Below are 12,657 nucleotides of genomic sequence, written 5' to 3'. Positions count from 1 at the left end.
ACTTTGGAATTTTCACGAAATGCATGGAATAGACAACGGAGTCGATGGGGGAGGGATTACCTTGGAAATCTAGTGATTCACTGCATGCCAACTTACCCTTTTTACAAAATTTTGGGATTCTCATTGATCAACACAACAAGTTAGATAACCATAATTAGGAGATTTACAATGAGCTCATAATAATTGGGAGTAATTAGTAAGCTAATGGTTGCATGGATTTTCTCAAATTATACAATTGATCCTCTTTGATGCACAAATGCAATTGAAGTGTGGGCTGATCTAATGGCTAATGTAACCCTTCCATTTCAATGAATAAATAGAGCTTTATTAAGACTTAATTTTAGTGAATTCTTAGGCAAGATTCAATGGTTTACCTCTTCAATGGAGTTCATAGCTTTATGCATAATGATTGATTGCTCCATGAAGCCCAATCCCACATAATGGAGAGCCACAAGTACTTGGAGTTCAATGTAGAAATGTCTTCAACTCTCTTGAGTGCCCATCCACCAAGGGTAACCCTTTTAATATGAGATATATTCTCCACCTCCATCTAATCTAAGACATGAAATTTTATAGCTCAACTCATTTTCAACATGCTTCTTGAAGTCCTTGAATGCATCAAACACATCATCCTTATGTTTCAGTATGTAAAGCCAAGTATACCTACTGAAATCATCAATGAAGGATACATAGTAACGAGCACCACCAAACAAAGCATTATGAGACGGACCCCATACATTTGAATGTACCAAGTGCAGGTTCGTGAGCTATTCTATACATGTCTCATAAATGGAAGCCGTGCTTGATTTCCAAACTGACATGCATCACATACATGTCCAAAGTCATGATACTTGAACTTAGGCAGTCCAAGCACAATCTCCTTCTACTGCATAGATTTCAGCTTTTTTACATTCACATGGCCAATTCGCTTATACCATATCTCAACATCACGTATAGCACCATCGTCATGTGCAAACATGGCTGCTTTCAATTCTGGAATTGACGCATCAAGAGTAAACATTCTACCATCTCTTTGGCCTCTAGCAATCAATTCGCAGCCATTACCATATTCTTCAACAAAGCATCCATCTATATTAAATCTCACCTGCAGAAGGCTATTCTGCCATTTATCCAATTGACAAAAGATTCTTGGTTATTGTAGGTACATGTAGTACATCATGCAAGCTCTTTTTCTTGCCATCAGGCATCAACAACGAAACAATTCCTATGTGTTGAATGTCATGTTGGGTGTAATCCCTAGTACACACATAACCATGCGAACCTGCAACCATCTCATCAAACCATTCTCCATGGGGTGTCATATGATTTGAAGCCCCTGAATCAATGTACCATCTCTCATCTCTGTTCTGCCTAGATGCATTCTTAGACACATGCTGCATGGCAACAATCTGTCAACCTGCTCATCATGAGCACCGCTAGAAGATGCATAGTGCCCATGTTGTTTTCCCTTTGCCTTCTTATCTCCCTGCTTCTTGTAACAATCCTTTGCAATGTATCCATATCTGCCGTAGTAATGACAGTCCTTATCTCTATTTGACTGATCATTTGACTGCCATCAACTAGATCCACCACCTCTACCATGGGATGATCTCCCCCTGCCTCTAAAGCCACCAAATCCACGATGTCCCTGTGTATTTGTGCCATGCCAAGCATTCTGTTGATGTTGTCCATAAGTGTTTCGAGTGTCTCCTCAACCTCAAAAAGAGCCACGGCCTCTGTCGCCTCTACCACGTTGGCTAGAGTAAAGAACAATGTCTCTACTTTGAGATGTACTAGAACCTGTATTCATCCCAAGCTTAACTTCCTCATGCTGTAGCAAAGCAATTAGCTCATCCCAATCAGGGAATTCAACTCTCACAGAAATAGACGTATCAAATGCTTTATACTCTTTGCAAAGTCCATTCAATGTCATTGCAATCATATCATCCTCAGACAACACTGAAGATCCAATGGTGGCAAGCTAATCCGCTATGTTCTTAATCTCTGTAGTGTAGGCCTAAATGCTTATGCCATTCCTAGACATGTTATTGAATTGTTGCTTCAACTGAATCTTTCTTGCATGTGTTACATTTCCATAATTCTTCATGATTATGTCCCAGCATCCTTTGGAGAACTACATCTAGTAATTTGTATAACCATAGCATCTGATATACATAAGGAAAACCAATGTGACACCTTGCAAACTCTCTCAATCCATAGCTTATGATCCCTTTTCTAATCATTTTTCGGATTCTTTTCATGCATTTCAGGTTCAGCCTCTTCACCTATACATAAGTCCCAATAACCTCTGCCAACCAAAAAATTCTTCATATGAAACTTCCATAAAGCAAAAAATTTATTGTCCAACTTTTCTCCCACAATTTGAGTGATATTGTTAGTGCCTTAAGCATTTGCCATAGTTGTAGCTTAGGTATTTAGTGATGTATACAACCTGTAAGTATATGACTCCTTTTCCTACAATTCAGGACTAGTTTCTTGCTATTCATGACATTTTCTTACAATTCAGGACAATTTTCCTGACAACCTGCTTGCTTTAAACTATATTCAACAAATGAAAAAACACAATCAACTGAGCATAAACCAAGCTCAAATCAGTTCAAAACATTCTATGGTAGTGGCAAAACATCCCAGCAAAAAACTATGTCCATACAAGTATCAATGTTTGTACTGTATGCAAGCAGCAATACCAAATACAACCAGCCCACTGTTATAACCAACAGTATTTTCTCTGCTAAAACAAGAGACCTCAAAACAGCCCCAAAATATCTCATTCAGTTTCCACTCTATGCAAGAGTTGATACATGTCCAATCGGTCAAAATATATTACATGTATGTCAAGTGAAGATGATAGGTATCCTTCCTACAGACAATAACCAGTCAATACCCTGGTATAACCAGCAACAAATCAGTCCAAAATTTGGACTTTCAGCACTCACAATATCCCAAAAAGCATCTACCACTCAAGTGGTATGATCCAAGCATTTATCAATAGCAAATAAGCATCATATATACTTCAACCTAGTAGGTATATTGTTTCCAAATTCAGGATAGCAACTAGTTCATTGTTTCCAGCCTACAAATAAGCTCCAAAAATGAGCATTTAACACTCCAATATCATGCTCAAATGCATGATAATAAGGGCGTATACATTGTTAGGATGAAAGCCACTAGTGCCCTAGAATCACCTGTTATTTACTGTAGTAAACAGCTAGTCTGCATAGGTCTGTGCTATATCTCAAAATCTATGAGGAATTTGAAAAAACTTTCTTCTGTAAAGCTGTAGACCACATCAAAATGGTCAAGAATAATGGGCCATTTCTCCAAAAACTATTTATGTAGCAAGATATATCTTCTGCAAAAAAAATGAGTTGCAGGCACAGTCTCCTTTGATGACGTTTTCTTCACATTTTATGTCTTGATGCCAAATGGCCACTGCCAAGCCTTCAGGTTTCAGGAATTCAAGCTATGATACCATATTGGAAGAGAGGGAGAGAGACAGAGTGGAGTGGAAGATGAGCCTCAGCTCATTGTTAATCTTCTTCCATTATTCTTCCATAATACTAATTGAAAGAGACTTACACACATATGTATGACTAACCAAGTCTAACTGTGGTTAACTCACTGATTACACTGACTTATTGAATGTCACACACGTGTACAACTGTATCCAGCTAATGTTGGTGGTCACACATATAAAGATAGATTGACTGAAGAGTAGCGAGAGCTTAATATTCTAACAACTTTCACTTGAAGATTCTCAGTGGATGTGGTAGGCTTGGATTGTGAGGTTTGAAGTTTGATTGATGCTTTGTCATCAAGTTTTTCGATGGTGATTTCTTAGAGTCCTTAGACGAGGGCTTGCTTATGAGTGGTTACTCATGGAATCTTGGTTGAGCTTTGGGTCAATAGACCATTTGAGCACCCTCCCTTTTAGTTCTTCTTCTCCCCTTTTTCAGTTGACGTTGCCAAAGCTTAGTTTTTCAGGCATGAGATTGGGGATCATACATAGCACTTGTGAGTTTATGCAACCATAGCAAGTCTTTTGGAACCCAGCGCCATTCAGTCACGTGTGAACTATAGGAGTTCCAACTCCGCTTTTTGGGCCTAGAGCAAGTTGAGCCATGGAAAATATGCATTCCCAATGATTGACGTCGACCTATGCTTTGAGACCCACTTGAATGTTTGGACCATGGTTCCTTGATGTGGTTGGGAAGGTATCATGGGAGCACATTGGGATGTACTATCCCCCTCCTTAGGGTGGACATTAGGTTTAGCTACCGGTGGCACTACAAGCATTGGGACAAGTGTGGTTCCCTTTTTGAAAGTCGTTATGATTCTAACATGACCGATGGCAAGGTGGATGCACTGCGAGTCACAATCAAAATTACAATGAACTTGTTTTTAGAACACTCGTCCTAGCAGTGACTCCTTACAACATTTTGCTTATTGGGCTAGCACACGTAGAAAAATAGGTGGACTCTTAGTCTTTACAAAAACCATTAGTTTGCATTTCCCCAAGTGTGAATAGGATTGCCCACAGGTTATGAAAAAAGAGTCAAAGGGAAGTACCAACCAAATAAGATGAAGAAGGCCAAATCAAATGCAATGGGAAGCTTTATACCCACAAGAAGGAGCAATGAGACTCCAAGGTGCTTCTTTTGTAAGGAACCAGGACATTTCAAGAGGTAGTGCCCAAAGCTTGGCCAAGGTCAGTTTCACGGGCAAAGCCAAGATGCCAAGAAAAGGTTGCTGGAATAAACCTAAAGGAGGTCAATAATGATAAAGATCCCACAATGGAATCCGATATTGAAAGTGCCAGAGTACACGCCACTCTCAATAAGGATCCAAATTGCCAATTCTTAGTAATTCAAACACTAGTAGATTATCAAGGTAAACCCTTTCGAATTTTAATCGACCATGGAAGTACCCACTCTTTCGTATCACCAAAATGTGCAAAAAGGCTAGGCATAAACACTATTCTTACACCTAGATTGCTTGTGGATTTAGCAAATGGCAAAGAAGTTCTACCAACACAACAAACTAGCAAGGTAGCATTTAGCTTGGGTGCAATTCTTCCAAAATGAACTTCCGATGAGCTATAGGGCTAATTGGGCCAATGAAATTGATTCCCCACTTCTCGAATGGTTGGTGTGTGTTCATTGGGGTCAACTCCATTTTGTCCTTATGAGTAGGGACTTTAGTCCATTGGCACTCATCACAATGCTTCACAAACTTAGCTGCATCGTAGAATAGCATTGGCCACCACAATTGGGATTGGAGCACCTTATGTGCTGTAGTATCTCTAATGAAGTGCCCTCCAACTATTCTGCTATGAGCTTCTTTGAGCACATCATACATACATCTCCTTAAAAGTCCACCCTATCCTAGCTGATACAATTGAACTACAATCAATTGATAGGGTTAGATCTTTAAGATTAATATTTTTAATCTACCTTTCTCTATGGGTCATTTCGATTGTCCATTCTCGAGTATGTGGACTATGTCATCCCCCCAATATAGTGTGAGGTTTGCTCTAAACAATTCTCATTCGCTGCTTGACATTTTAAAAAGATGTGTATCTGGTAGGTTGTCATTTATTCCCTGTCCATAGCAGCTTATCTTGTGGGTATGTGGGACATATGATCTACCATATAATGTTGCTTGCCCTTGTGTACAACCATAGAGAAGTCAAATTCCAAAAGCAAAAGTAACCATCGAGCAATGCATCCCTTTATGCAATGTTTATTCACAAGATAAAGTAGTGCTTGATGATCCACAAAGAAGGTGAAGGGTGTCACTAGAAGATAGTGAGTGAACTTCTTTATGGCAAACACCATGGCTAATCCTTCTCTCTCCTTGTGGAGTAGTTCCTTTCTATCTCAGTAAGTTGTCTGCTAGCAAAACTGACTAGATAGTCTAGGTTATGTTTGCTAGGTTGGCACGACACTGCCCCCATAGCAAATTTTGATGCATCAATGTGCACGTGAAAGGTAATGGACCAATTTGGGGCTCTCAAGATAGGAGTTGAAGTTAGAGCTTGCTTAAGCCTTTCATAGGCCTATTGACATTCTTCAGTCTACTTGAAGACTATTAGTAGCTTGTACAAGGGTCTAGCAATCAACACATAGTTCAATACAAACCATTGATAGTATCATGTGTGGCCTAAGAAACATTGAACTCCCCTAAATTCGATAGGAGGGGGAAGGTCTATAATCACATTGACTTTAGAAAAGTCTATGGCTATCCCATTCCTTAACACAACGTGCCCTAAGATGCACCCGTGCTTTACCCTAAACTGGCAGTTTAAGGGGTTCATCAGAGAGACTGTATTATTGACACCATTGAAAGACTATTCATAGCTTTTCCAAGTGCTCTTCCCAGTTGGTGTGAATGCATAGATCATCACCAAAGACTTCCAACCATTTCTTGAGCATGTCCTTGAAAATGGCACACATGAGGCATTGGAAGGAAGGAGAAGCATTAGTCAGTCCAAATGGCATAACTATGCAGGCAAACACCTCCCATTCGATGGCGACAAATGCCATCTTTGCCTGTCATTTGAATGGACTTGCACTTGGTTATAGCTTGAGAAGCCATCCAGAAAGCTGTAGGTTTCCTTTCTTGCCACTCTCTCTAGCATATGCTTTGTGTATGGTAGCAAGTAATTATCTCTCTTGGTGGCCGTGTTAACTTTCTTATAGTTTATGCACACTTGTATCTTCCTATTCTTTTTCATGACTATGACTATGGTTGACACCCAGATCATATGCTCTATCTCATAAATGAATCAAACCTTCAATAGCTTATCAATCTCCTCCTTTATGGCATGTGCATGCTTAGGATTCATTGCATATGGCCATTTCTTGACTTGTATTGCAATGGGATCATGGGGATGTTGTGAGTCACGATACTCAGATCTATTCCCTTAAGCTCATCTAAGGACCATGCAAACACATCCTCAAATTCCCCTAGGTGATTTATGAGATCATGCTCCTCCTTCTTGGTTAGGTTGTCTGCTATGTACATGGGTTGAGACTTGTCCTCCCCCTATACACGTGTATGTATATTTGTAGACTATGTGGATATGTGTGTGCATGCATAGCCTGTGTATCCATGTGTGTGTGCATATATTCATCTGTCTATGTGTAGCATATGCATACAAGTGTAAGTATGCAAAGGCTATGCATAGGCTACACATACCATACACATTAGCTACACATATGCATAGGTATAAGCAATGGCATAAGCTATACATATGTATGAGCCATGGTATATGCATACATATACATACATGTATATGCACAGGCTATGTATACATATAGACTATAAACATACATATCTATAGACACACATATATGTATATGCATGATTAATGCATAGGAATATACTCATGCATACACACATGTATGTGTAGCCTATGCATAGCTTATGTGTATGAATACAATGGTGCTTGTAAAGGACCCATATAGGGGTATATATACTTTATATCATTTGTATGTTTCTAGAGTAACTAATACCATATTAGAGAATTTGGGAATCTCCCACATTCCATGTTCAAATAAGGAGTAAAGATTTGACCAAGCAGCTAAATCTTAACCCCATATTTGAGAGTGAGACTTGGAGGGATTGCTTATATAGTATCTAGAGAAAATTTCAACTTCAAGTAAGGGGATATGATTTGACCATGTGTCTAAATAGTAATCACATTAGGAATTCCCAAAATTTATGAAAATTCCAAAATTCCTAAATATGTGGTTAGTTAGAGACCATGTTATCCAACTATCAGAGATGAATATCCAACTAGTTTGTTTATGGCATCACTGTTTGGGGCATATATTAGTTATATTAGAATGAAGTCTTTGTGTTGGCTTAATTATCTTTCATGTTTGAACTTCTTTGATCTTGATTTTTATAAGCATTTTCTTTTTGGTAAACAAACTAAATTGTTGCATAAGAGAGATGATGGTACTATAGGATGAGAGTACTTGGACTTGATTCATAGTGATTTTTCTAGGCCTACACCCATGGCCTCATTGGGTGGAGCTTCGTATTTTGTCACTTTCATGGATGATGTATTAGTAAGGTTTGGGCTTACCCTCTTTGTAAGAAGTGTGATGTGCTAAATGCATTTCTAAATTTCTTGGCATTTGTAGAGAATCAATTAGGTGAAAATCTTAATACTTCAAAAGTGATAATGTTAGTAAATATACTTATCGTGCTTTACAAACCTTTATGTTAGCCATGATATGAAAAGAGAGTCGAGAGAGCTTGAGAATCCTACTAAAAAATGGTATGTTTGTGAATATGAATATGAAAATTTAGGAAAGGGTTCATAGTATGCTCTATAATGCTAGTCTCCCTAAAGGGTATTTGGTTGAAGATATAAAGGCAACAATGCATTTGATCAACAAGTCTCCTTGCAAGCCATTGTATGGCTGGCAGAATTCCAAAGGAGTTATGGTCTAGAAAGAGGCCTAGTTATGGTCATTTATGTGTCTCTAGATAGGAGAGGCACTTATGCACGTACCAAGGGGTAGAGTAATTTATGTGTCTCTAGATAGGAGAGGCACTTATGCACGTACCAAGGGGTAGAGTAAGCTTGATCTTAAGTCTAAGAAGTGCATATTCCTTGGATATGGAGTATCAAGAGAAACGGGGTATTGCTTATGGGATCCTTAATCTAAGATGGTAGTACACAACCATGATGTAATTTTTAATGAGGATAAGATGCATGGGTAGTCTATTCAAATAGTTGATATCTACATGGTAGTGTTTTAAGAGAAAGAAAAACTAGCACATAAGGAGTATCTACTTTGCGTAGAGCATCTAAACCAAGATGGATTCATATCACACTTTGGTTCAAAGAGAATGGGAAATGAGAGGGATGCATCGCTCGACCTCCCTACCCGTAGGGTAAAGTCCCATTCCGATCTCCTAAAATGATATGAGCCAGGGTTCTACCCAACATTATCTAAGGTCAATATGTCATCGTGATTTGAATGTTGAGAAGCCTCCCAGTTCTTTGGGACCACCCTACCGTAGGACAAACCCGTCAAGGGTTCCGCCCACCCGCTTCCCTTGATAGCTTTAGTTTCCTACTTACCTAAGGGCACATTAGTGGTAACACATACAACCAGCTTCCTTAATTAACCCATTAGTCACATGTTCCTTTATGTAATTTTATGCACTGACATGAAAAGAGATTAGACAAATTCCTTGAAAGTAAACTTCATATTAAAATTTCAATTGAGATACAAATCCCATCCATGGGACAATTCCTGCAATCCGTAAAGATGCGTCTTATTTTCCTCCAAGTTTTTGCCCTTGCATTAGTGACAAGACCTCAAGATTCCTCCTCGAGTCACGTAGACCATCTGAGTAGGACTCAGAGGCAAGGGATTCATAGCCACAACCCCCCTGGCACCCGCCGAGCATTCTCCTACAAACAAACCTTTGAGAGACCTCTCACAACGGGTTTAGTCCACATTCTCGATGTGGTTATCAAAAAAATCCCCTTGGATAGGGTTGGTGGTGTAAAAATTACATGGCGCAGTGAACAGAATCTGAGAAAGAGATAGAGATAGAGAGTACACAACAAATAAGAGGAAAATTAGAAAATTTCTTTAGCTCCAAACAACTAATACAGAGATGGCTCTGTCCATCCATGCGCTTCCATAGTGAAGCTTAGATGGCAATCTAGATAGAAGATAGGTGAAGAGCTTAAAGCTAACTAGAACAACTCTGATTGGGTGAAAGATAGATTATCGATGGCTGTGAAGAGATTTAGCTTTTATAGCCCGTGAAGGAGGTTAGGTCGACATGACCGACCTACCATATGAGCCTCCACTAGTTGGCGAGGGAATATTCCAAGGAATATTTCCTTTACCGTCGGGCCGGGGGCATTGTCCCCCTTGGGACCCCCAGCCAAGCGGCCCCTGGACCCCAAAATAGGGGGCCCTTTTAACTCCCTTACCCCGCAACTCGATGAAATGTGCCTCGAGTTGCTACCAGCTTCACTACTCATTCCAACCCAAAGATTAGACCCACAATGATCACCTTTTTGCCATCCAGTCGCATAGACCTCATCTGATATACAAGTCACGACTCAACCAAAGTCTGGGCTCACATTTGGCTTCTCCTCATAATGGGGGCCTTACAACTTTGAGCACCATGGATCATTGGTGGCACCTTATGAGGGTGGGGCATTGAGCATATTTAACACCCCCCCTCAATGTCCACCCATAGGTGAACTATCTCCTCGGCCCAATGCTGTGTCTCTGAAGATGAACTTGAAGCAGATCCTTCTTAAGTGCTTTGGTGAAGATATCTGCTCCATTCTCCTCTGTTGGACAGTAGACCAGTTCCACTATCCCATCCTCCATCAAATCATGCACATAGTGATATTGGATCTCTATATGTTTGGTGCGTGCATGAAACACTGGATTTTTGGCAATGGCAATGCAACTCTGATTGTCACATCTCAGCACAGTTGGTTCTTCATCCTGCACTCCCATATGCCATAGGATCCTTCTCAACCATACTGCTTCACATGCAGCAAAACAAGCTGCCTTGTACTCTGCTTCGGTAGAAGACAATGCCAATGTTGGCTACTTCTTACTAATCCAAGAGAAAAGAAGGAGTAGACAAGGAAGATTGGATGCAAAGAGATGCAGCTTGGGAATTCTTCAACAATACATATAAACACACAGATATTGTTTACCAAATGATGATGTTTAGAAAACTATCTACTGCCACTATGCATGAAGATCAGTCTGCCACTAAGTTCTTAGAACAGTGGCAATCTTTGCTAGATGAAACCATAATATCTGGTTTAGTCATCTCAAAAGAATTACAAGCTATGTTTCTTGTCTCTTCCTTGCCTCAATCTTGGAGAGCCTTTATTATTACTCAAACCTCCATTAATAAACTCAAGCTTCAGCCATTGATATAGAATCAAGCAAGAGCAAGTCATGAGAGATGCTCTTTCTACTTCTTCAAATCAAGAACCCAAGGCTCTAGCTGTAACTGCTTACAACCCAAAACATCTTCACAAAAGAGCTCAACACCTTCAACAAAACCCCAAGTGGGGACAACATCATTCAACAAGCTCAGGGCTATGGCACCATTCAAGTGGAGCTTCCCTCCAATCACATAATCAAGGTACATAAAGTCTATTATGTTCCCAATCTAAAGAAAAATCTATTAAGTATCAATGAGCTCACTTCTCAATCCTCTCTCACTGCTCACTTCTACAAAGACCACTGCATCTTACAACTACTCTCACCTTCTCTCAAACTTTCCTGCCCCATCATCTTTATACACTTGGGTATTCACTTCTACAACCTTCTTCAAATGCTTCAGCTAACTCCACTTCACTCACCAAGTACACCACAGAAGACACTCCTATGGCACTCTAAACTTGGTCATGCCTCTCAAAATGTTCTCCAACAACTTATTCACAAGAAACTTGTTCGTGGCATTCCATTTTTCCTCTCTCAACTTCCATGCTGTCAAGCTTGTGCTTTTAGTAAAGTTACAAATCTTCCTTATCCCAAATCTTACTCCATTATGACTCAACTGCTTCAATTAGTACACTCCAACATTTGTGGTCCAATAAATCATGTCTCTCTCACTGGAGCAAAATACTTTATGGTGCTTATTGATGATTATTCAAGATATACTGTGTATATTTTCTCACAAGGAAGTCACTAGTCTTCTCCAAATTCTTCGAATATAAAGAAGCAGTTGAAAATAAGCACGAGTTACAACTCAAAGCCCTTTGTATTGACAATGGAGGAGAATATACTTCAAATGAGTTCGAAGATTATTGCAAAACCTTTGGCATTCAACGTGAGCTTACCATACCACATCATCCACATCAAAATGGAGTTGATGAATGCAAGAATCATACTCTACTAAATGTTGCAAGAGCTATGCTATCACTAACTCGTCTGGGAAAAGAATATTGGGAGGAAGCAATTGCTACAGCAACATATCTTCAAAACAGATTGTACTCAAACTCTCTAAATAATAATACTCCTTACGGATAGTGGTTTGGTCACCCTCCTGACTTATCACATCTAAAGGTCTTTGGATGCACTGCCTTTCTTGTCAACAAAGATCACAAATCCAAATTTTCTCCCAGAGCCACAAACTTAATTTTTACAAGATACGATGAGCTACATGGTCACAAAGCCTATCGATTTTATGATCCCAACAATAAGGTTTTTATTTATGGCCAAAGTGCCATATTTCATGAAAGTAATCTTCTTCCAGTAAATACCACACAACCTCAATCTCTCACACTTTATCCCATTGTTCCTTATGACAATACAAATCCAATATTCGACATGGCTCAAGCAAGTCCCACCATATCTTCTACAAAATCCTCTCTTCCTATTTCAATGCATAGATTATCTTCTCCCTTATCATTGTCTTTATCTCATTCAAAAGGGCCAATATTAGCTGTCCCATATGAACAAGCCTTAAATCCAAAAGAATCTATCATTAATGAGTCACATTATAGATTATCAAAAAATCCAAGTGATGTTAATATGATGCCTAATCTAGCAACACCAATCACACCAATTGAGACAACCACAAACAGTCCACATGGCGCCTTCAATTTCTGCCATG

Source organism: Lygodium microphyllum, chromosome 8 (genome assembly GCF_053477565.2).
Source record: "Lygodium microphyllum isolate KBCC chromosome 8, Lygodium_microphyllum_v1.1.10, whole genome shotgun sequence".
In the NCBI taxonomy this organism is placed as follows: domain Eukaryota; kingdom Viridiplantae; phylum Streptophyta; class Polypodiopsida; order Schizaeales; family Lygodiaceae; genus Lygodium; species Lygodium microphyllum.
Note: the sequence above shows the minus strand (reverse complement) of the source record.